General features: G+C 46.4%; 1 long non-coding RNA gene across 1 annotated transcript in view; it reads left to right on the top strand.

Annotated features, from left to right (window-relative positions):
* Positions 1–25231, top strand: part of LOC137538185 (uncharacterized) — a 72227-nt gene that overhangs the window by 5612 nt on the left and 41384 nt on the right. The window contains exon 2 of the long non-coding RNA XR_011024705.1: positions 19534–19613. This is a non-coding gene — a long non-coding RNA (uncharacterized lncRNA). The remainder of the gene's footprint in view (positions 1–19533; positions 19614–25231) is intronic.

The raw sequence follows: 25231 nt of genomic DNA, 5'->3' as shown, positions 1-25231 counted from the left end.
AGGGTGCCTGGGGCAGGGTGCCTGGTGAGGGGCAGGGTGCCTGGGGCAGGGTGCCTGGTGAGGTACAGGGTGCCTGGGGCCAGGGTGCCTGGTGAGGGGCAGGGTGCCTGGTGAGGGGCAGGGTGCCTGGTGAGGTACAGGGTGCCTGGTGAGGGGCAAGGTGCCTGGTGAGGGGCAGGGTGCACTGACTCTTGGTGGGTAGGGGGGCTGTCAGTGGAGGGGGTGGGGAGGAGGGTGCCACTATTAGGTGTGTGTGTGTGGGATGGGGGGGGGGGGGGCCTGGGCAGATAATGGAGGCGGAAAAACTGATCGAGGCTCCAGCCGCGGTAATGGAGGGATGCGGGAGCTGCACTGCTTCCTCCCTCGCTCTGAATACCCCCCTATTGTATGTCTGTGTCCCCCCCCCTGTAGGCAGAGTGAGCGCAGCGGAGCGGGCAGTCGGGTCCTCTTACCGCTGATGCACGCCGTACACTGTCTCTGGCATCCGATCTCCATGTGCTTCCTGTGACATCATAGTAAACAGGAAGCACATGGAGATCGGATGCCAGAGACAGTGTACGGCGTGCATCAGAGCGGTAAGAGGACCCGACTGCCTGCTCCGCTGCGCTCACTCTGCCTACAGGGGGGGGGACACAGACATACAATAGGGGGGTATTCAGAGAGAGGGAGGAAGTAGTGCAGCTCCCGCATCCCTCCATTACCGCGGCTGGAGCCTCGATCAGTTTTTCCGCCTCCAAATGCCAGCCCAGCGTCGGGATTCAAGAGGGGGGGCCCGGGACAGCGGGAGGGCCCCCCCAAATCGGGAGAATCCCGACGAAGACGGGACGGTTGGGGGGTATGCAGATGGCTTTGCTCCGATCTGAGACACACACGTGAAAAAATTTCCAAACCGCTGAGCCCCCCTGGGCTGATGGCGCTACGGTGGCATCAGCAGCTGACGTTGAAGGGCATGTTGGCTGTCTGGCCATAGCTGGCGATACATGGCACCGGACACTGCCCCAAGCTGATTCTGAGGACGAGCTCCCTCTGCTTCTATCATGGAGTCGTCTCCTCCTACTCCTCTCTGACTCCTCCTCTGAACTGTCCCCCTGGTCATCTCCTCTACCGGGAACATATGTGGTATCCGTATAATCGTCATAATAATCCTCCTGGCCAGCTGCGCTTTCCTCAGACACCTCCTCAAGTGCACCAACTTCAGGTGGTCCACCATCATCCCCATCCACACACGTTACGTCCATACTATCGCCACCTAACTCAGACGTATGAGGTGGTGTACCTGCGCCTTCTTGTTGTTGTTGCAGTAGTGGCTGGGAATCAGTGATTTCACCACCACCACCAAATAACTCCTGCGAAGTGTCAAATGCAGCGGATGTGGTGCTTGTTGTAGCGCTGGTGGCTGCGGGAGATGAGGTGTTCTGTGTTAAATACTCAATCACCTCCTCACGATTTTGGGAAGTGATGGCACGTGCCTTCTTCTGAGCACTGTATTTTGGGGCAGGTCCGCATGAAATTACAGCAACACCACCTCGCACAGCCACAGACCTGCCGGTGCCTGGTGGCCTTCCTCTGGGTCTGCCTCTACCTCTTCCTCTACCTGGTTTGTCCATTTTGTCCATCTCGGGGGTATGCTAGCTATATGCAGTGAGGTGGGTTCTCACTCAACACAACAGGTAGTTAGATGCAGTGAGCTGGGTTCACTCAACAGTAAAGGTACTTAAGATGCAGTGAGGTGGGTTCTCACTCAACACAACAGGTAGTTAGATGCAGTGAGGTGGCCAGGTGGGTTCACACTCAACACAACAGGTAATTAGATGCAGTGAGCTGGGTTCACTCAACACAAGGCTAGGTATATGCAGTGATGAGGTGGGTTAAGTAAACACAACAGGTACTGGGTAGTTAGATGCAGTGAGCTGGGTTCACTCAACAGTAAAGGTACTTAAGATGCAGTGAGGTGGGTTCTCACTCAACACAACAGGTAGTTAGATGCAGTGAGGTGGCCAGGTGGGTTCACACTCAACACAACAGGTAGTTAGATGCAGTGAGCTGGGTTCACTCAACAGTAAAGGTACTTAAGATGCAGTGAGGTGGGTTCTCACTCAACACAACAGGTAGTTAGATGCAGTGAGGTGGCCAGGTGGGTTCACACTCAACACAACAGGTAATTAGATGCAGTGAGGTGGGTTCACTCAACACAAGGCTAGGTATATGCAGTGATGAGGTGGGTTAAAGAGAACCCGAGGTGGGTTTAAAGAATGTTATCTGCATACAGAGGCTGGATCTGCCTATACAGCCCAGCCTCTGTTGCTATCCCAAACCCCCCTAAGGTCCCCCTGCACTCTGCAATCCCTCATAAATCACAGCCACGCTGCTGACAAACAGCTTGTCAGAGCTGGCTGTGTTTATCTCTATAGTGTCAGTCTGCTGCTCTCCCCGCCTCCTGCAGAACTCCAGTCCCCACCTGCATCCCTTCCCTCCCTGCTGATTGGAGGGAAGGGACGGGGGCAGGGACCGGAGCTATGCAGGAGGCGGGGGAGCAGCTGAGACTGACATTACAGATGTAAACAGAGCCTCACAGCATGGCTGTGATTTATGAGGGATTGCAGAGTGCAGGGGGACCTTAGTGGGGTTTGGGATAGCAACAGAGGCTGGGCTGTATAGGCAGATCCAGCCTCTGTATGCAGATAACATTCTTTAAACACACCTCGGGTTCTCTTTAAGTAAACACAACAGGTACTGGGTAGTTAGATGCAGTGAGCTGGGTTCACTCAACAGTAAAGGTACTTAAGATGCAGTGAGGTGGGTTCTCACTCAACACAACAGGTAGTTAGATGCAGTGAGGTGGCCAGGTGGGTTCACACTCAACACAACAGGTAGTTAGATGCAGTGAGCTGGGTTCACTCAACAGTAAAGGTACTTAAAGAGACTCCGTAACAAAAATTGCATCCTGTTTTTTATCATCCTACAAGTTCCAAAAGCTATTCTAATGTGTTCTGGCTTACTGCAGCACTTTGTACTATCACAGTCTCTGTAATAAATCAATGTATCTTTCCCTTGTCAGACTTGTCAGCCTGTGTCTGGAAGGCTGCCAAGTTCTTCAGTGTTGTGGTTCTGCTATGCACTCCCCCCTCAGGGGGGAAAGAAACACACAAATGATTTCTTGAGATTCAAAAGGAAGGCTGTATACAGCCTGCTTGTGTATGGATGTATTTTCTATGTGTGGACATACTGTACATCAACCTACTTCCTGTTTTGGTGGCCATTTTGTTTGTTTATAAACAAACTTTTTAAAGCTGTTTTTAACCACTTTTAATGCGGCGGGGAGCGGCGAAATTGTGACAGATGGGAATAGGAGATGTCCCCTAACACACTGGTATGTTTACTTTTGTGCGATTTTAACAATACAGATTCTCTTTAAGATGCAGTGAGGTGGGTTCTCACTCAACACAACAGGTAGTTAGATGCAGTGAGGTGGCCAGGTGGGTTCACACTCAACACAACAGGTAGTTAGATGCAGTGAGCTGGGTTCACTCAACACCACGCTAGGTATATGCAGTGATGATGTGGGTTAAGTAAACACAACAGGTACTGGGTAGTTAGATGCAGTGAGCTGGGTTCACTGAACAGTATACAGTAAAGGTACTTAAGATGCAGTGAGATGGGTTCTCACTCAACACAACAGGTAGTTAGACTTAGATGCAGTGAGCTGGGTTCACTCAACACAACGCTAGGTATATGCAGTGATGAGGTGGGTTAAGTAAACACAACAGGTACTGGGTAGTTAGATGCAGTGAGCTGGGTTCACTCAACACAAAGCTAGGTATATGCAGTGATGAGGTGGGTTAAGTAAACACAACAGGTACTGGGGTATATGCAGTACTGGGTAGTACAATGTGCAGCTCCCTGTCACACACACAGGCAGTCAGTCACTGAATGTGCTGGGCTGCTGGCAGTGGCACACACACTATCAATTAGCATGGCTGTGCATGCAACAAAAGTGTCAGAAAAAAAAATGTACAGGTTGAGCTCTGAAAAGAGCTGTTGCTGGGTGCTTTAAAAGCAATAATAATCAGTCAGGAACAAGCAAAGCAGCCTAGAACCTAACTAATCTGTCCCTAAGAGAAAAAGTCTGCAGCAGCTGTCCCTTTCCTCTCTCTAGCAGGCACACGAGTGACTGTAATGGCCGCCGGAGGCTGCCTTATATAAGGGGGGGTGGGGCTCCAGGGCTTACTGTAGCCTGAATGGCTACAATGTGCCTGCTGACTGTGATGCAGAGGGTCAAAGTTGACCCTCATAGTGCATTATGGGGCGAATCGAACTTCCGGAAAAGTTCGCCTGGCGCAGGCGAACGTGAACCCCCAATGTTCGCCTGGAACCGTTCGCCGGCGAACCGTTCGGTACACCTCTATTTACGATACTCACTGTTTACTATATCAGAGTTTACTTTAACAAGATTATACTGTACAATCAAATAGTTTGATTTTTCCATTTATTTGACCAAAACGATCGAATGGAGAATAAAATGAAAATAATCGTTCTTTTTTGATCTATAAAAGATCGATTATTTCATTTTATTTTTTTTTTGCTAAAAATCAGATTGGATGTATTGGAAAAATCGCGTTGATTGCTTTGAAAATTGAATGGTGTATGGTAGGTTTGATAAAATAATGTAATAGATCAAAATCTTATAACATTATTATTTTTTTTATTTTTTTTTAAAGATTGAATTGTGTATGTCTTTTTTTAGGAATCTTTCAGATGGATGACTGAACTGCACGTTTGCTGTGCAGCTCAGCGTCCCGTCTGCCGCCTACCAGTGCAATTCGGGTGCAATTTAAATGCAGTCGAACTGCATCGGTTACAACTAGGAATGGTCTATGGCCCAGTGCACACCAAAACCGCTAGCAAATCTACAAAACGCTAGTGGTTTAGGGAGCAGATTTCAGAGCGATTCTAGGCATGTTTAGAGCAAATTTCTAAACATGCCTAGCGGTTTTGGCTGCGTTTTTGTGTAGCAGATTACACAAATTGTTACAGTAAAAGCTGTTACTGAACAGCTTCTGTAACAAAAACGCCTGGCAAACCGCTCTGATGTAGCGTTTTTCAGAGCGGCTTGCGGTTTTCCTATCCTTTACATTGAGGCAGAAACGCTTCTGCAAACCGCAAACGTGCAGCAGGAGGCACATTTGCGGTTTGCTACAATCCTCAAACCACCGGTGTGCACCATCTTATTGAGATACATTAACCGAGCGGTTTGACAGGCGGATGCGGCCAGCAGGTCGCATCAAAAACCGCTCGGTGTGCACTGGGCCTATGAGAAGCAAATCATTTTGCGTTGATGCAGCATTATGTAACTTTTACATGCACATTTATGCAGCTTGAAAATAAACCAAATCAAATCCTACTGAGGTGAAATTAGATTGGTCCATTTTCAAGCTGAATATATTTGCATACAAACTTTGCATAATCTTGCATCAACTCGAAATTTGTTGCAACTCATCACTGACCATCCCTAATTGCAACAACACGCATGTCAAGTGCTGACACACGGTGGTGGTACTCGGCGGCAAAGGAGCGTCTGAGCACGGCTGTGGCCACTTACCGAGGAGAGGCGGAGCTTCACCTGTCTAATGAATTACAGACGATCAGGTAAGTTATTCACCCTGAGAACCTTATTCCTAGTACACACCATACAATTTTCTGTTAGATTTTTCTGTTAAGCCCAATCTACACGATACGATTCTTTGTGCGATTCGATTACGATTCTATTTACGATCCGATTAAATATGACTTGTCTGATCGGGATTCGATTCAATTCGATTGGCCATTGTTTTCAATGGCAAATGGCAAATCGAATTGAATCCCGATTAGACATGTACCGTGTATTCCTAGCATTAAGGTGGCCATACACTGGTCTATTTGCCATCAGATCGACCAACAGATCCCTCTCTGATCGAATCTAATCAGAGAGGGATCGTATGGCTGCCTTTACTGCAAACAGATTGTGAATCGATTTCATCATGAAACCGATCACAATCGGTAAGTGTATGGGCCCCTTAAATGCATTTTTGGACCATTAGAACCAATGCAACTCTATGGGCCATCGATAGAATCGATTTCTGATTGATTCTATGGAATCGAAACATCGATCGATGGCTGAAATCGACCAGTGTATGGGCCCCTTAACAGAAAATTACAATGCAGACTCTCAAGCTCACACTGGAAGCAGTCTTTAAAGTGAACCTTAAGTCAAAAAAAAAAAAAAAAGACTTTTACTCACCTGGGGCTTCCCTCAGCCCCCTGCAGCTGTCCGGTGCCCTCGCAGCCACACACTAATCCTCTGGTCCCCCGCTGTCAACTAGGTTCTTTTTTGCCGTCAGGACTGGCCACGCGTAGCTTTCTCCGCATTCCCGACGGTAAGTAGCGCTATTGCGGGCCGCAAGGCGTACAAAGATACGCATTACCTACGCGTAGATATGCGGCAACGCGTATCTTTGTATGCATTGCGGCCGCAATAGCACTAATTACAGTCGGGATTGCAGAGAAAGCTACGCGTGGCCAGTCCTGACGGGCCTGATGGCAAAAACGAAACTAGCTGGCAGCGGGGGACCAGAGGATTAGTGTGTGGCTGCGAGGGCACCGTACAGCTGCAGGGGGCTGAGGGAAGGCCCAGGTGAGTAAAAGTCATTTTGTTTTTACTTAAGGTTCACTTTAAGCCTTAAATAGAAGAGAATAGCTGCGCTTCTGTTTGTGCTTGTGTTTCTTCCAGTATAAAACAATCAACGGGTAAAAAAAACCACCTCCCGTCAGGTGGGGACTCATCGGATGGTGCGGCCTTCAGGGCCCGATGTCGCGTTTGGGGTATTGGCCACCCCACAGCCTCTTTGGCACCTCCCGTCCGGTCCTTCAGGGACTCAAGTTCATCACCAGCTGTATATAATAAAAATGGAGACTCCTCATCGCGTAAAAGTCTACTTATGGCTTTATTATCTTATATTTATGTCTATGAGTCTGTTACATGATATAGGAATCTGTAGTGTGTATGTGGAGCTTGTACATGGACTTTTGCACAAAATGTTAACTGACTCGCAGTACAATTTCCTTGAGGATTGAGGAGTCCTCTATACGAGTGCAGTTTTCCAAGTGTGATTTTATTCTATATTGTGTACAGTGTTCTCCCCAGAATTTTTTTTCCAGCCGGGTGGCATGAAAAAGTAGCTGGGTGGGACGAGATGAGAGAATGCAGGGGCGATGCTTCTCTGCACTAGCCTGCTTACAGCAGTGAAGGAGGTGAGCGGACGACAGCCGGGTGCTCAACAAATCTAGCCGGGTGGAGCACCCGGCTAAAAGAGCCTGGGGAGAACACTGGTGTATATTGAATACAGCAGCACACTATTGGTTATTTGGTGCTTGTACATGGACTTTTGCATGAAATTTTAAATTGATTTATAGCATAAATTCCTTGAGGATTGAGTAGTCCCCTATATGAGCGCAGTGTTACAAGTGTGATTTCAGTCTTTAAGCCTGGCCTTTATTATGCATGTATCCCATCTTTACAAAATAGCAGGAAGGGCCCATTCATACTAGAAGCGCTTTTCTGAGCATTTTTGTTATTGATTAGCGTTTCTTAAAATTGCCACGATTTTGCAATCGCGTACGCGAAAATCGTGGCGCTTTTTCTACAATTATTACCACGATTTCAATGAAAGTGAATGGGAGCGATTTTAAAAAATGCTAATCAATCGCAAAACGCTCAGAAAAGTGCTTCTAGTGTGAATGGGCCCTTAGGGCTTGTGCACACTAAGAGCGGTTCTGGGCGGTTTTTAAAACTCTTGCTGGGGGGGGGGGGGGGGGGAAGCGCTTGGCTAATGCATTTCAATGGGATGGTGCACACCAGAGTGGTTTGTTTACCCACAAACGCAACCTCGGGTCCTGCAGCATTTTTGCGGGTTTTCTGAGACGTTTCTGCCTCAATGTTAAGTATAGGAAAATGGAAAACCGCTCTGAAAAACGCTACATCAGAGCCATTTTCCAAGCGTTTTTGTTACAGAAGTTGCTCAGTAACAGCCAGGGCCGGATTTCTGGCAAGGCCACATAGGCCATGGCCTAGGGCACCAGAATTTTAGGGGCGGCTCAGTGAGGGGCAGTAAAGCTGTTCTATGCAGCCATCCCTATCTACAAAGACAGCTATAACCTTTGAACTCTCTGTCCTTTACTTGTGTCGTCCCTGCAAGACCTGTAAGCTCTATTCTGCAGGTACTATCAGCCTAACTCTCATGGTGACACAATGGGTCCATCATTAACGAGATGGTAAACATAACGGTTCTTAAGGAAAACATAATTTATAATCTATACGCGTATTAATAAAATAGTTATTGTCTGTGACATCCAATGATGGAAAGTAAGGAGAATTCTCATTGGGGCACACAGAGATAACAACCATACAGATGGTATAGATGGCCTTGGGCGGTAAAAAGTACAAATCCGGCCCTGGTAACAGCTGTACTGTAACAAAATATAAAATCTGTTACACAAAAACACTCCAAACAATGCTAGGCATGTTTAAAAAATCACTCTAAACATGCCAACGATCGCTCTGAAAAACCTCTTCAAAAACCGCTAGCGTTTGCGGATCTGCAAGCAGCTTTTGGTGTGCACCAGCCCTAAAACAAGGGTTTTTTGTTGTTTTTTTCTGTACTTATGAGGAAGGCAGCACACTTGTTAGAATCACATACTTTTTTCAACGTATGAAAAAAGTGCACCGCCACACTCATGATACACACCAATGGGCCACTCAGGAGGTTATTTTGGGGTGCTGGTCTACTTTAGGACACTCAGCAGGATACCTCATAGGGAAATTCCACTAATGTGATCGGGTGAACGGCACCTTCTTGAACCGCTAGGTTTCCAATAGGTTGTAGTAAACCATTTTCCCAATCACAACGCTTTGTACTGTAAGAGGGTACTGATTGGAGAACTGATCCCTATGAGGTTTCCTGCTAGGTACCCTAAAGTAGACTAGCGCCTTTTTTTTGTGTCCGTCCACATTAAATTTCGTGGGGGGGGGGGGGGGGGGTTGCGCGGAAAAAAAATGGAACAACCTTCTGCTTTGTTCTGCATATTGTGCACGATTGTGGTTCTAGTGTATTTTGCAGCAAAATCGCGTGTGGAACATGCAAAGGAAAATGTAAATAAGAGCATCTAGAAAAAAACGTGGAGTCATCTGGTCAAATGAGAAGCTGGTGCTCCAACAAAAAAAGTTAACTTTTAAATATAATTTATTTTTAGTACTAAATAAAAAAAAATCACTATATGCTGTCCCTGTACTATAAATAAATATACAGAAAGGAATCTGCATATTTCACAGTGCTTCCGGTAGCGATTGCCACTGGTTTTCCCAGAGTTGACCCTTTATACCATTGTTTTAGCTTCACAGCTTGTCATTGACGGCTCTTGACTTGTTTGGCTCAGGAAGCAGCGATTGTCAGGAGGGAACCGGTGTAAATATTTATAAAGTTTTTTTTTTTCTTTCAGTGAAATATTATGTAAATGGGTCGTTGCTGCTTCTTAAGTTGAGGCTACATCAGAGTAGAGCGTGTTGACTTATGCCAATATGATTCAATTTAAGAGCTGCATCCAGGCGATTCATTTAGTCGTGTTATGGGTTTATTCACTTAGAGCCGCACACATCAAAACAGGCCGCGGCTGAAAAATACCACAGTTAAACAAATTGTTAATTTTCTCTAATGCTTCAAGGAAGCCCTGTCTCCCGGTGACATTTATATGAGAAGCCCTAATTAGGGACAAATCGGAGTGCGTCCCACTGAGAATTCTACAGGGTGGCACGGCAAGGGCCTTCATTGTGCCGTTTGAAAAATGACTGGCTTGTTTGAAGCGCCTTCGCTGGCACCATTCTGCACCGCCGAGCCCCATTTAGGTCTCTGCGCGAGATTCTGAGGCGTCAGAATAGGTTACAAAACGGAGGATCGAAGGGGGGAAATTAATTTCAGTCAGAAAAAAAGCAAACGAGGCCTCCTGAATGTCATGTTTAGCCAACAGCTGAACCGCGGCCTAGAATGAGAGGGATTAATTGGCGGTGTGAACAAACACCAAAGTCTCGTTATGAGATGAGTACGTTTTATCATCGGATGGTAATGAGCTGATTCTAAATGTCCATTGGCTGACAGGATCTGGCACTGCAGGTATATAGACAGGGGAGAGAGTCCCCAGACATATTTATCTTAAAGTGTATCTGAGGCGACATGTGACCTGTGGAGATAAACGTGTAGGTACAGAGCAAAACATATCAATAACTAGGCTGTTTTTCTTATTTTATTGTGCTACCTGAAATAATTAATTGTCAGGCATGCAAGTGACAGCTTCTGTTTTGTTAGGAATATAGTTAAGATCACAGATAAGCAATTTACAGACATAAAAGGTTTCCTGGCAGTATACAACTTCTGAGGGCATGGGTAGACGAAAAGAAAGATTCAATAATTCTTGTATTTTAACTCTGGGACATTTAATAGACTGCCATGGAGCAAAAACAATAAAACATTCAATCTGCTTTGTAAATGTTTAAGTATAAAATAAAACCATGGGATATCTAAAAAAGGGTCATTTTTTAGGAGTAGGAGGATAAATGCAATTGTTTCTCATCAGTTTATTTTCACCTCGGGTTCACTTTAAGGTGGCCAGTAAGGGTCCAATTTTTAGCAAAATATTGGTTGAGCGACCAGCTAGTTGAACGGATTGCCGTAAATAAACTATTAATGTTCTCAATCGACTGTGAACGCTTCTTAACGCGATCGTTCAATGGAAATTTTGTCAGTCAAAAAAATGTATGTGCCTTCACTGTTCCCCCACAATCCACACGCATTGCTAACTTCCTGTATCTTCTCCAGGAGTACTGCCATCTAACGCTTCACTTATAAACCTTATCCCCACATGATGCTCGGTGTTCACTTACTCTGCAGCACTTTCAGGCCACCCTCGATTATCACCTTCTCCAACGGCTTAAACCTCTCTGACCTTGCGGCTGTCCTTTGCAGGTTTGGTTGCTCCATATCAATAGTGGCGTATAGAGCTTGAGGAGGAAGGATGTAAAACTCATATCCCCTTAGTCATGCAACTGGCCACAACCCGATGGGGTGGTTACATATGGAAGGCTGCAAAGGTGAATCAAGACATGGAGGAAATTGGAGCTCTATACACACGGGAGAGCGGACTGCCCGTGGAAGCCACAAGAAATTTTGCCTATGGGTGGAAAATGTATATTTTTTCCATCTCCAGTCATTCCTTTGGGGAGCAGCTACCTTCGGCCCAGGCATTTGTATCCTTTCCAAAAATTTGGCCTTGACACTGGTTCCAGGTTCAACTCCTAGTCATGACATTATCTACATGGAGATTGCGTGTTCTCCCCATATTGGTGTAGGGTTTCCACAGGGTTCCTACCACATCCCAAACCCGTAAAATTTGTAGGTCTAGCAGTAGAGAAAAACCGTGGCTCTTATTCAATTCACCTTTTCTCCTAAGTTTTCTCCTAGGTGATATTGTCACACCCAGTGGCATAACAACAGTGCTGCAACAGGAAGTAGCGTGTGGCACTTAGAGATTGGACCTCTGTGGTGAAACACAGGGGTATGCCTGTTTTCCTACTGCTGCTGCTGCCACCTATTAGGAGGGGAGCGCGCTGAGGGGAGAGCCCAAGGTGAGGGGGGGAGTTGCCCCCCCCCCTCCCCGCCGTTGTGGGGGTAATGCTCTCCTCTCATGCTGCGACCCCCTCCTACCCCCAAACCGGGGGGGGGGGGGGGGGGGCATCCACATTTTCACAGGGGGGTCCAGTGATTTCTAGTTACACCTAATGTAACATGCCTTTTTAAGCCACCACCTAGCAAAAATAAATACTCAGAATGATTTTTGACTACTTTTTCACTTACTTTTTGGTACTTTTTCAATTGCAGAGTGTTGAAAAGTTATTTTAATCGGAAGATGAAACAGTATCTCCAAGGAGAAAACTTAAAGAGGAGCTGTTAGGTATAAGGTCTCAGAGAAAATAAACACATATATCAGTAGCTAAAGATTGGCTGTACTTACATTACATATGCATTTCACTGTCCACGTTTGGATTTCACAGAATTTTTATATAGTATATGCAGAGAATGATGCTCCTGACAGCTCATGGCAGGTTCCATGATTGTCTGTCTCCTATGAAGCCAAATGTGTTGTCATGTCCTGCCTGCTTCCTGATCACAGAAAAGCTCTTACTGAATAACACAGTGTGCAGTGAATATTAATTAGCCATGTGGCTAGGAACAATAGCGGACTCCTGCAGTGTACTCTGCCCGGAGATTTATCAGTGCTATGCGCTGGAGTGCTGGACTGATTACAAGCTGCTGAAACTCGATCCTGTAGTCTCATTAGCAGCCGAGGGGAGGGCCCCAGAATGCTTTGCAGTATGGTATGCAGCTTGCGTCCTGCTTGGGTCTAACAGCTTTGCTGATAAGCACACATCAAAGGTAAGAGAGATTTTTATCTTCGGTAATGCCTTTTTGGCTTCCTTCTAAACTGTTTAACACAGGAGAATAGAGGTTTTAGGGCTGGTTCAGATGGACGTTTGGAGGCGTTGCGTTCGTTGGCGTCGCGTTTAGCAGCGTTCGTGTGCGTTTGGATGCGGTCGCGTTTTTTGTTCCCCTAGGGGGACATTAGCCGTCGCGGTTAACCTCCCCTGAAAGCTACATGTAGCTTCCAGGGGCTCCTTGAACGCCAGGGAAAATCGGGACCCAAACGCCGCGTTTGTGTAAACGCGCTTGAAAGCTTAGTACAAACGCTCCCCAAGCCCTGAACGCTGGCTGTAAACGCTCTGCAAACGTCCGTCTGAACCAGCCCTAAATTAGCTTCTGCAGCCTGACAGTTACTCTTTAAAGGATACCCGAAGTGACATGTGACATGATGAGATAGACATGTGTATGTACAATGCCTAGCACACAAATAACTATGCTGTGTTCCTTTTTTTTCTTCCTCTGTCTGAAAGAGTTAAATATCAGGTATGTAAGTGGCTGACTCAGTCCTGACTCAGACAGGAAGTGACAACACTGTGACCCTAACTGATAAGAAATTCTAACTATAAAACACTTTTCTAGCAGAAAATGGTTTCTGAGAGCAAGAAAGAGATAAAAAGGGGAATTTCTTATCAATGAGGATCACACTGTAGTCACTTCCTGTCTGAGTCAGCCACTTACATACCTGGTATTTAAAGAAAACCTGTAACATCAAAAAGTTCCCCTGGGGGGTACTCACCTCAGGAGGGGGAAGCCTCAGGGTCCAAATGAGGCTTCCCACGCTGTCCTCTGTTCCTCGGGGGTCTCGCTGCAGCCCTCCGAACAGTGGCGATGTAAATATTTACCTTCCTGGCTCCTGCGCAGGCGCTGTGGCAGCTCTTGGCTCCAAGTATAGGCGGAAATACCCGATCGCCGTCGGGTCTGCTCTACTACACAGGCGCAAGTCTCCGGCGCCTGCGCAGTAGAGCGGACCCGACCGAGATCGGGTATTTCCTCCTATACTTGGAGCCAAGAGCTGCCACAGCGCCCCCGCTGGAGCCTGGAAAGGTAAATATTGAACAAGCTGTCGGATCTGTCGGGCCGCTGTTCGGAGGGCTGCAGCGAGACCCCCGTGGGACAGAGGACAGCGTGGGAAGCCTCATTGGGACCCTGAGGCTTCCCCCTCCCGAGGTGAGTACCCCCCCAGGGGAACTTTTTGATGTTACAGTGTCTCTTTAACTCTTTCAGGCAGAGAAAGAAAAAAAGGAACACATCATAGTTATTTGTGTGCTAGGCACTGCACATACACATGTCTATCTCATCATGTCACATGTCACCTTGGGTATCCTTTAATGAGAAAACGTAAGGAAACCATGAAAATTCAATCACATGGGGACACGGACAGCAATAAAATTAGACCTTCTCACACTTTACCATACTATCCAAAACTCAAAGAATTTTTGGTCCCGGAATTGGATTTTAAAGGAATAAAAGAAAGCGGCAAAAAACGTTTCGCTGTAATAGAAGCGCATCCTGTAAACAAATAAAGCAAAGGCGCGCTGTTAGGGAAATGCGCTGAGATAATGCATGTTTTAATAACTACATGTCAGAGTACAATCGCCTCGCTTTGTGTTTTATCTACTATGGGGAACGATCACAATAAGTTTGCGTTTACAACGCCGGCTGTGTTGTTCAGCATTGTCGACTTCTGAGAGGATATCATTTGAATAAGTGACAGAATCTCGGAGGGATCGGCAACGCACGGCGCTAATCACCGTTCCTTTCTTCTCTTGTCATCGGTGAGATGGATCTCATTTTCATACAGTGCGCGTCGCTGGAAGCGCGCCGAATATGGGGGGGTCGGAGGGAGAAGGGAGAAAAAAAACTATATAAAAAAACAAACTATTGATGTTTCTTTTTTTGTGCGGCAGAATAAAAAACCGCAGTAATGTCGCTTATTAATACAAAGTTCACAGAATGAGAGCGGAAAATGGAGGAGGACTTTGAATAAAACATGGAAGCTTGATTTAAAAATTTATTACAAGGAACTTTGTTTACGGTTTTTCACATGCTGGAGAAATAATTAAACAGCAGACTTCTCACATCCCAACAGAGCAACTATCATTCAAACAGCCGCTAATGCCGATTCACGGTGCCGGGCGCCGATCTGCTGCCGGAAGAGGATCTGGCTGATCTGCAAATCCCACCGCTGGCTACTGATTATCAACAGTGGTCTGGTACAAGAGGGACAATCCTATTGTAAAGGAATTGTACATGTATTTAGTGTGTCGGTGGTGATTATGGGGTGCAGGGCCGGCGCTGCCATAGTGGCAAAGGGGGCAATTGCCCTGGGGCCCCAACCTCTGCAGGGGCCATGTGCCTGTGAGGGGGGTGTATTCAGTAAACTTAAGTGTATTTAGAGAGAAGAACATGTCTAATTCCCCCTCATCTGTAAGTAATCACAAGTGTAATTTGATCCCTCAGCTGTGTCAGCACATAACTTTGTCAGTCCTCAGCAGACACAACTAATATGTAAACACAGGATGTAAAAGCGAAACCGTAACCAAGAATTGAACTTCATCACCTCAGTCAGTAGCTGATACCCCCTTTCCCATGAGAGATGTATTGAAAACCCTCCCACAGTGTGATGTCAGCACCTCACAGCTCTGAAGTCCTGACATCACACTGTGGGAGCCTTGTTGCATTGTGGGAAATAACAGCTGTTTCCAACTGCCAAAAAATCAAGCAGCAGCTACTTCCAGTGACATCACCTGCCAGCAGTAAAAATGTCACCATGTGCTAAATGTCTGAATGTGAATCAGGGAGAGAAAAGATTTTACAATGCGCAAACAGTGACTAAATCATTTATACATAATTATTGGGACAACTAAGCACTTTTTTTATTACATTATTTTCACTGGAGTTTCTCTTTAACCCTTTGTCTGCTTCCATGAAAGCAGGAAGTAGAGACACTGCAGATTTACTGCAAGAGTTCTGTTAGCTGTAACAAAGATATGTTGCGTTATCTTTTAAAGCAGAGAGGAAGTTATGTGTTCAGGTCCATTTTAAATCTTAGAGATAAACAAGCAGATAGACAGACAGTAGAAGATTCTCTAATATTTTGTAAATGCAGCGCCCCCATCTGGCACCTCCCTCCACAGCATATCAAGTATGACAACAGCAATCTGCTTTTCTATAGATAACATTATGTCTCGCTTTCCGGCTTCCAGCATGGCCTGAGTTTCCCTCCAGGAGAACTTTTATTTTGCCATTATGCAGCAGACCAAGAATTTGATTTTAATATATTTAAATGAAGCATCTAATCTAAATGATAAAAAAACAGTGCCCAGCACAGAACAGCAACCCTGCCCAGCAACAGGGCCTAATGATTAATTATATTACACTCCATTTTCAGGCGCGGTGTGAGTGAATTATTTACGAAGCTTGCAATACTTCCACTACAAAGCTGGGCCGTTTAGGACTTGCTTTTACACCATCTTTGAAGTTACGGAAGATGGGGATGGTTATAATGTAGAATATATATTTCAGTGTTTTTGTCCTCTTGCGTCTGGCTGTTCACTCCCCGTGGGGCTCTCGCGGATTGTGCGAAGGACGCCGTGATAAGAGATGGTAAATATTTAGAATATGTGGAAGATCAAAGCAGACTCATCCTCTCTCCATGTTTATAATGTCACGTTATTTGTGCCTGAAACGCCACTTGCTCGGCACCACGCTGGCGCGGGGATGGTGGGAGGGGCTAAACATGGAATTCGGGAATAGGGAGGGGTAACAAACCTTGCAGGAGAATTCCTGCTGAGCAAACCTGCTTTTCAGGAACTGGGAATATCATTTTCCTCTAAACGCAGAAGGTTTTGCCTGATTAATACAGATGGAACTTGGAAGTGTCACATGAGCAGAAGGCAACATCTATACTCCATTACTAGAGAACAGTGGGTGCAACATGTGAATCACTCCTTTATATCCTTATGGGCTACCTGTAGGGAAAATAAGTGCCCCTGAATAGAGGGAAGCCTCTGAATAAACCAGGGGCTTCTCCCATCCTCTTCCACTGGGCATCATTCCAGCAGCCCTGAAAGACCGTTGACAAAGGTGACGGCTTATGTATGTGCTCTAGCACAGACCGGATCAGGCTCAGCGTTTTACGACAAAGCCTGAGTGGTCCTTGTTACTACAGGAGCCATCTGTATCTAGTATCTGTAGCACAGACTTGATTGGCTTTAGATGTTTCCGCCAAAGCCTGATTGGGTTGGGTTTGTGCTACTGCACAGGCCGTGCTCCCGCAAGCCTCAGAGGCCTCATGCTGGAACGTCTTGGCGGAGGAGGGCGGACAAAGCCTCTGGAGCACTTTACATGGCTTCCACTATTTGCATAGATAAAAACAATATCAAATACAATAAAGGAACCTGTGCTAGTCTTAAAGAAAGCCCAAGGTGGGCTCATAAAATAAAACAAAAGTAGACTACCTAATACGGGGGCTGAGCAGATCAGGTAGCCGCCAAAAATGCAGCTCCTGTGGGCCGCTATGGCCCTCTTTCACTTTCGTGACCTCTGAGTCACGATGCTGGAAAGAGAGACGGACTCTCATTCACAGTGTGCAGGGAGGTGGGGGAGCGGCAGGGGGTGCGGCCAGGAAGAGAGAGCTGTCCAATGGCAGCTCTGGAAACCCTGCAGGAATGCCCCTGGTGGGCGTTTTAAACAGGGAATCCCTCTCCACTATGCTTACCTTCAAGATAGCAACAAATATTGCTAATCTCGGGGGGGTTCGGGGTGCCACAGCGCGGTGGTGGTGGGGAGGGCAGAGAGCGGCGGTTTGGCCAGACAGGCATGTCATGAGGTAGAGAACATGCCTCCGTGTCCCATCTGCCCCCCATGGAACCGTTCTTTTTAAATGAAAAGTTCAGTCAGGTGTGATATAATTTGGTGCAGTGCTACTGTAAGTATATATAAATAGCAGTTGTTCTGCCAATATCAAGGCACAAAGTACATGCCTTAAGCCAAAAGACCGTCACTCAAGAGCCAGTTCGCAGTGCTCCTCAGAGTAATGAATATTATCTAATCTACTGTAGAAGTGAAGACCCTCCACCACACTGTTTTGTGGAGAACTCTCTTCAATGAGAGCCCCTTAGAGTCTGGGTCAGTAAGGGCAGCTGTGTGACCTTACTTGACCCCAGTGTCACTACTGCCCATCCAGAGCCACTACTGACCATCAAGTGCCACTGCTGAGCATCCAGTGCCACTGCTGAGCATCCAGTGCCACTGCTGACCATCCAGTGCCACTGCTGACCATCCAGTGCCACTGCTGACACTGCTGAGCATCCAGTGCCACTGCTGAGCATCCAGTGCCACTGCTGACCATCCAGTGGCACTTCTGGCTATCCAGTGCCACTACTGACCATCCAGTGGCACTTCTGGCTATCCAGTGCCACTGCTGACCATCCAGTGCCACTGCTGACCATCCATTGCCACTACTGACCATCCAGTGCTACTGCTGACCATCCAGTGCTTGGAGCTGTAATCTGGCAGGCACATCCACCTCACAAACAAGTGGCTTGCAATGGTGTAAAACCAACTTAAAACTCATGGGTGGACATGAGCCAAAACCATTTGTATGCCAGTGTAGGCGTTAGCCATTCAGATGCTGGCCATGGTAGCTTTAATTCAAGAGGTGTCCCTCTCCTCAAACGTTGCCAAAAGTTAGTGTATCAGGCGCAAGAGAGATAAATTATGAGTTTAGTCAGATAAGGAGCCTGACGCATGAAAAAGCAGTACAATTGCAGTACAATTTTACCAGACCTAACGCCAAGGTAACAAGTGCGCAAAGCATCACATACTGCGGCGTACATTACCTTAGCATGGTGCTGGTTATCCCAGTAGATACAGCAATGAGCAGTGCTTCCCTGGTGTTAGGTCCGGTAAAATTGCCATGTGCTACCTGCGTGCCTTACCGCGAATCAGTTCATTTCGGCGCCCGGCTCTGAGAGCCGAAGCTGGGTGCCATCATAGCAGCAATGCTATGATGCGCGCACTGCGTAGCAGTAATTTGGGGCTCTTGTGGCTGCCTGACCCCGAATTACTTCTCCCTCCGAGTTGTGACAACTCGGAGGGGTAATAGTATTTAACGCTGCCTGTGAGTTTAGCGGCAGCGGTAAGAGCCGTCATTCGGCTTTCCCTGCGCCGAACTGAGCAGCGCCGAAATAATATGTACTCTCCTTACCGGCCTTTCCTTCATCAGACCCAAGGAGAGTTACTGTAAATCTGAGCTCGTAAGGTGAGATACTTCATAAGGTAGGGTTTGTGAGCCTTGTATCTGTTTGCTTTATGAACAGTAAAGAAGGGAAGCTGGGATAGAAAGATGGATTAAGGGAAGAGTTTACTCATACCTCCCAACTTTTTTAGAAAGAGGGACACTTTAAGACCCAGCCCCAGCACACGCCTAGTCACTGATAACAGAAATAATTCAGGAGCAAAAGATAACGCTTTAAAATTCAGACCACACTGGTCCTCTCTCTTTAATCATTAGTTCTCATTTATTGAGGGGAGGGGGGGGTGTGTGTGTGTGTGTGTGTGGGGGGGGGGGGGGGGGGGCATGGCTGGGAGCTATGGTTTATTGTCTGTGTTCAAAACAAGAAGAGAATGTGTAACTTGGGAATCGGGTTTTACAGACATACACCTGTCAATATTACTTTAAGAATATGGAGGTAGAGCTGTGAAGACAAGCTGCTAATCAGTCAGAGGGATGACTCCATGCTCATTTTCATGTTGTCAGTGGATGACGCCGGTAACGCCATGAGCAGGATGGTTCCCTTATCAAACATCTCATCCATCACTTTAAAATATAATATTTATGCACAGTGTTTTCATAAACTCGGACATGTGATGCTATATATTGTAATTGCTACCTGTCACAACTGAGTCACAACTGATTGAAAGTGCTGACTCCCCCCCCCCCCCCCCCCTTCCCGCTTTTTTTTCACAGAGTGCGAGGAAATCAACGGGACATCTGGAGCGAGAATTGGAGAAAACAGTGGGAAAAGTTTTTAGATCTGAAGAAAAAAGGTAGACTGTGACTTCCTGATGTACTTAAAGGACAACTGTAGGAAGAGGGATATGGAGGCTGCCATATTTACTTCCTTTTCAACAATACCATTTGCCTGGCAGCCCTGCTGGTCTATTTGGCTGCCTTAGTGCCTGAATTACACCAAAAACAAGCATGCAGTTAATCTTGAAAGATCTGACAATAATGTCAGAAACAGCTGATCTGCTGCATGCTTGGTCAGGGTCTATAGCTAAAAGTATTAGAGGCAGATGGTCAGCAGAATAGCCAGGCAACTGGTATTGTTTAAAAGTAAATAAGTATGGCAGCCTCCATATTGCTCTCCTTTAAAAGATAACTGAAATGAGAGGGATATGGAGGCTGCCATATTTATTTCAGTATGCTTGTTTCAGGTGTGTGACACTACTGCAGCCAGACTGATCAGCAGAATGCCAGGGACATGATATGGTTTCAAAGGAAATAAATATGGCCCTCTCACTTCAGATGCCCTTTAATAGTAACTCAGAACTCATTTCCTTTGGTTCTGCAGAATTTACAATCTGTCTTGCAAAACATATCTTAAAGCAAACCTGAAGTGAAAATAAACTGTTGAGATAAACAATTGTGGCTATAGTCCTAATCCTAAAGAGGACTTTCCTGGAATACCAGGTCTTACTATGTGTTTAAAAGCTCTGCCCTGCCCCACCTACATCTCTGAACTTATCCCCAGATACACACCTGGTTGCACATTTCTATCCTCCACTACACTACTCTTCAAGTGCAATTAATCTACTCTTCAAATGCAATGGATCTACTCTCCGAGTGCAATGGTTTTACTCTTCAAACGCTATGATCATACTCTGGATGATGCATTTAGTCTCAGAAAACAATGGATCTACCTTCAAAATGCAATAGGTACTCTGTGAACCCAATGGAACTACTTTTCAAGGGTGAGGCTTGGTGAGTTTTCCCAGAGCTCCCAGGAAGCTGAAAAAAGAAAAAAGACCAGGAGCCAATAGTGCAAACTATAAATAACACTGTTCCGAATGAATGTATTTATACTCACATTTTCCTGGTTACTAGGAAATGCAGCCACTATCAAAGCTTGTGGAAGATTCTCACTCCCACTCCATTTGGGGTATCCACGACTGGTGGTTGCTCTTCAGGAAATTAGGCTTCTTGATGCATGGAATTAGCACAAAAACAAACTCTCAGACAGGGGGAAAGAAACCAATCTTACAACCTTCCAATTAAGGTGTAAGTAGATAACTGGTGGGAGAAGGCACCCAAGAATATATAATGCTTTAAAAACACTAAAAAGGAGAGAAAAGGTTGGCCTACCTCTCCTGAACTAAATGAAAAAGCTCTTTATTGCACAAGGTTTTGACTACACGTTCCGTAGGTTGGTCCTGCTTCTTCAGGTCAGTGAGAAATGTACCGGGTGGCTTCTGTGAATTAGACACAATAGATAGAGGCGCTCGACTCTGATTCACAGAAGCCACCCGGGGCATTTCCCACTGACCTGAAGAAGCAGGACCAACCTGAGAAATGCGTAAAACATTTCCCATTCTTGGGTGCCTTCTCCCACCAGCTACTTTTCAAGGATGGTAATCTTGAAACCACCAAGAAAAACAAGTATCATCTAAATCTATGAAACATCAAATCCAGAAAAATTCCCTCATCTGGCTGGAGTGATATGGATAATATGTATGAGTGCCATCACAAAAACTTCAACTGTCTTTATAATACCGATTTCATAGATCTTTGCTATGCTGGCTAGCAAAGAGGACCGGTTTAGGCAGGGGCACCGCCAGGATACAAGCAAGGCAAGCATCTGCTTGGGGCTTAGCTTCCGTGGGGTCCCTGGTAGACTTCCCAGCCCCCAACCCCTTCTGCCGTAACTAACATGGCCCCAATCCAGTGCTGAATCTCACCGCCCTCCTGCCAACGCTTAGCGTTCTGTCACCATGATGACTGGAGTTAAGTGTCCAGCAGGAGAGCGGTGAGATTAGATGCTGAATGGGGGACATGTGATTTACAGCAGGGGGGGCCGGCACAGCACAGGGACTCAGGGAGGGGGACCAGGTGAAACAGATGTGGGACAAGAGGTGACACAAAAGAGGGATAAGAGGTGACATGGGGGTGGCACCGGTATATGAGGTGACACAGAGGCTGACAAAAGAGGCTCAGGGGGAACAGAGGGGGACAAAAGAGGCACAGGGGCAACAGATTTGGCACAGGGGGACAACAAAGGCTCAGGGGGACATGAGGTGACACAGAGGGGGATAGAAGAGGCACAAGGGGAACAGAGGGGGACAAAAGGCACAGAGGTGACAGTGTTCTGACTGAAGAACAGATTCAGGTTAGGAAAGGACCTACAGCCCCTATCTCGTTTGTTAACAAACTAAGCACTACCTGTATTTCGCTAGTCACTTTATTAGTTATGTCTCTTGCTAGTTATGTAGTAAGTACATTTTTTGCCACTTGAACTGCCTTAATTCTTCATGGCATTCTTCAGAGATTTTTGTTCCATATGATAGCATAATGCAGTTGGCTCCGCCCTCATGTCATGGCCATGCTGCTCCCTTCGTTGGGGAGGTCACACCCATTTTTTGCTTCACGCGACGCTCCTTTCGGTGGGGGGGAAGGAGCACACATTATGTGCAGCTTGGGGGTGCAAAAACCTTAGCAACACCCATGGTTTTAGGCAGGAATTTACCAACAAGTCGGTAGCAGACCTCAGCAGCTGATCTTTGGAGGATTGATGCCGCGGCCCATGTCTTCAGCTGCTGCCCATTACCACCAGTCACTGTGGCGGTCGATGAAATTGGCTGCCTGACTGATGAAAATTGGAACTCAGAAGGCAGACAAAGTCCCACATCCGCCAACATAATTCAGGTATATAATGTAAACTTTATTGCAGGTTTCATTTTCATTATGCGCCAGTGGCGGAGGCAGCCTTCCTGTCAGCTCTGGAGGAAACGCAGTGCTTCATGAATAGGGAAAATTATCTGTTTGATGATATCGGGAACAATACGATGACAGCTCCTTTGTGCCTTTACATTGCTGTAATATATCCCCATCTATTTCCGTCCGGCAAGACAAACAGGGAAGATGCTTTATCCCGCCGGAGAAAATGGCCACTGATTACGTGATAACATAGGACACCCCCGACAAGATGTCTATACAATTATTTACAATGCGCCTTCTCCACAAACAGGCTTCCTACAATTAGCGCCACCTTGGAGATTATCGCCATTATTAGCAGCCAATTATTATGATAATTATTCACGTATCATATCTCAACCGCACTTTATTTTCCTGTCTTAATGCTTCAACATATTTCCGAAATGAACTTCTTCAATTCATCTTCGATAAACTGACTTAATTATGTGGGTTTTTCTATACGGCCGATTATCCAGTGAACTGAAGCGGAGATGAAGAGAATCTGTTCTATAGAATGCTATACCTTTTTCTATGGATTTATTCAGGAATTTATGTTATTGTGTTAGTCGTGTCTGTTTGTGAAAATTATCTCTCGTCTCCCAAGGATGATTCGCTTCCAGCTTGTGAAGGAAACTTGCTGAGAGGCTATCAATCTTTTCCCTTTTAAAGTAAACCTGAACTCTTGCAAAGGACAGAAGGAAAACATAGGGAAATGTGTACTTCCCCCTCATCTGTGACTAATCACAACTGTAATTTGAACCTTCAGCTGTGTCAGCTGACTTTAACAACAGAGCAGCTAATTAGTAAACTGTGAAGAAACGCGGAAAAGCCGCCGCATGGACGCAGGATGAGGCGGCTGTTTCCGCGGCTGGCATAGCGGAACGCGGAGAAACCGCCGCGTCCGACGCGGCGGTTTGCGCGCACAGGCCTGCTACTGACAGTCTGACCAGGCGCGGGGAGGCCACCGCATGTGCAGATAGCGGTGCGTCTCACCCCGCGTGCAGGCCAGCAGAGACATTGCAAAGCGTGACTGGTGTGGCTGGGACTGATAGTCCACACAGGTTCAGAATGACGCGCGCGCGCTGAGAGGCAGAGTTTATATGACAGCCAGAAGAAGGTCAGCTGACCAAGCTGGTCAGCTGACATTTCCACCACTTTTCATTGGTCCAGCACTTAAGGGTGGCGCTGGAGAGCGCTATAGTATATATACTGGGTGCTGGTCATTTCTCTGGCGTCTGGCGTTGCGATCACTACATGGTAGCACTCAGGCCTTGTCTGTTTCTGTGTTCTAGCATAGTTTCCAAAGGTGTTGACATCAAGGAGCTCACACCTTAGCATTAGGAATATTGAATTGTATTATTTGTTATGACCTTCTGCCTGCCTGACTCTTCATCTGAACTCTTATCCTGTACCTTGCTATTTCTGATATCCTGTTGCCAATCTCTGCTCGTTCCTGGACTCTGTACCTGCCTCCTGATTCTGTACCTCGTTATTCTGATTCTCCGTTGCCTGACCCTGCCTGTTATTGGATTCTGTATCTGCCTTCTGATTCTGTACTTTATCTGTCTGTGTGTTGACGACCTGGCTTGGCCGACCTCGAGAACTAGCCTTACTGTTAGAGGCAGTTCCCAGATCTGTTAGTGACGCCCGCTCATTGGTGTCACTCACGCTCTGTCCTTCCCACATTCTGCTTAGCTCCTCCCCCGGGAGAGTCTAGGCTTACGGAAGGAGCATACTTCTGTGCAGTATTCTTTACTGCCTCTGTACCTACTCCTTAGGTACAGTCCACTAGTGTTACTGTTACACCCAAACACTCACTTCTCTCTCAGGTGTCCAGAGGTTAGTAGATATATCTGATTATCGGTGATACTGCAGATCATCAATAATCGGGTATATTCTGCATTCTCGGTGATACTGCAGATCACCGGTAATCAGACCCTCTCTGTGTTACACCGATCATTACATAAACACAGGATGTTACCACTATGTTTGCTTCCATGAAAGCAAGAAGTAGACACTGCAGATTTATTGCAGGATAATTTGTATCAGCTGTAACAAAGAAATGTTTTTCTTTAAAGATAATTATGCTGTTGCTTGTCTTTTAGAGCAGAGAGGAAGTTCTGAGTTCAGGTCCGCTTTAAAAACGCCAGTTGACCACGTTGATCTATAGGTTTCCGTAGCATGCAATTGTTGGAGTCAGAATTTTAGTTTAGCATACTGATTCTGGGTCAGCAGCTCACAAAGTGTGTCATGACTAGAGATGGCACGCGAACTTCCGGGGTTCGCGATAGCAGAGAACCGCAAAGCTTTTCCGGACATTCGGTTCGCCCCTATAGTATAGTCAGCAGGCACATTGTAGCCAATTAGGCTACACTTCCTCCTGGAGCTCCACCCCCCCCTTATAAAAGGCAGGCAGCGTCAGGCTTTTCACTCACGCGTATGCCTGCAGTAATTAGTGAAGGGACAGCTGCTGCAGACTCTCATAGGGAAAGCTTAGTTGCTCCTTGCTGATTCTTATTGCTAAAATAGCACCCCACAACAGCTCTTTTGAGAGCTAATCTTGTTCTTGTGACCTATTTTTTTTGTGTGTGTGTGTCCCACTGACACTTGTGTTGCATAGACAGCCTTGGTAATTCCTACTGTGTGTGCCACTGCCAGGCCCTGCACATTCAGTGACTACTACCTGTGTGTGTGA

The sequence above is a fragment of the Hyperolius riggenbachi genome, chromosome 11 (genome assembly GCF_040937935.1).
Source record: "Hyperolius riggenbachi isolate aHypRig1 chromosome 11, aHypRig1.pri, whole genome shotgun sequence".
Taxonomy (NCBI): Eukaryota; Metazoa; Chordata; class Amphibia; order Anura; family Hyperoliidae; genus Hyperolius; species Hyperolius riggenbachi.
The sequence above is the reverse complement of the archived record's forward strand: the minus strand, read 5'-3'. Positions and strand labels throughout refer to the sequence as shown.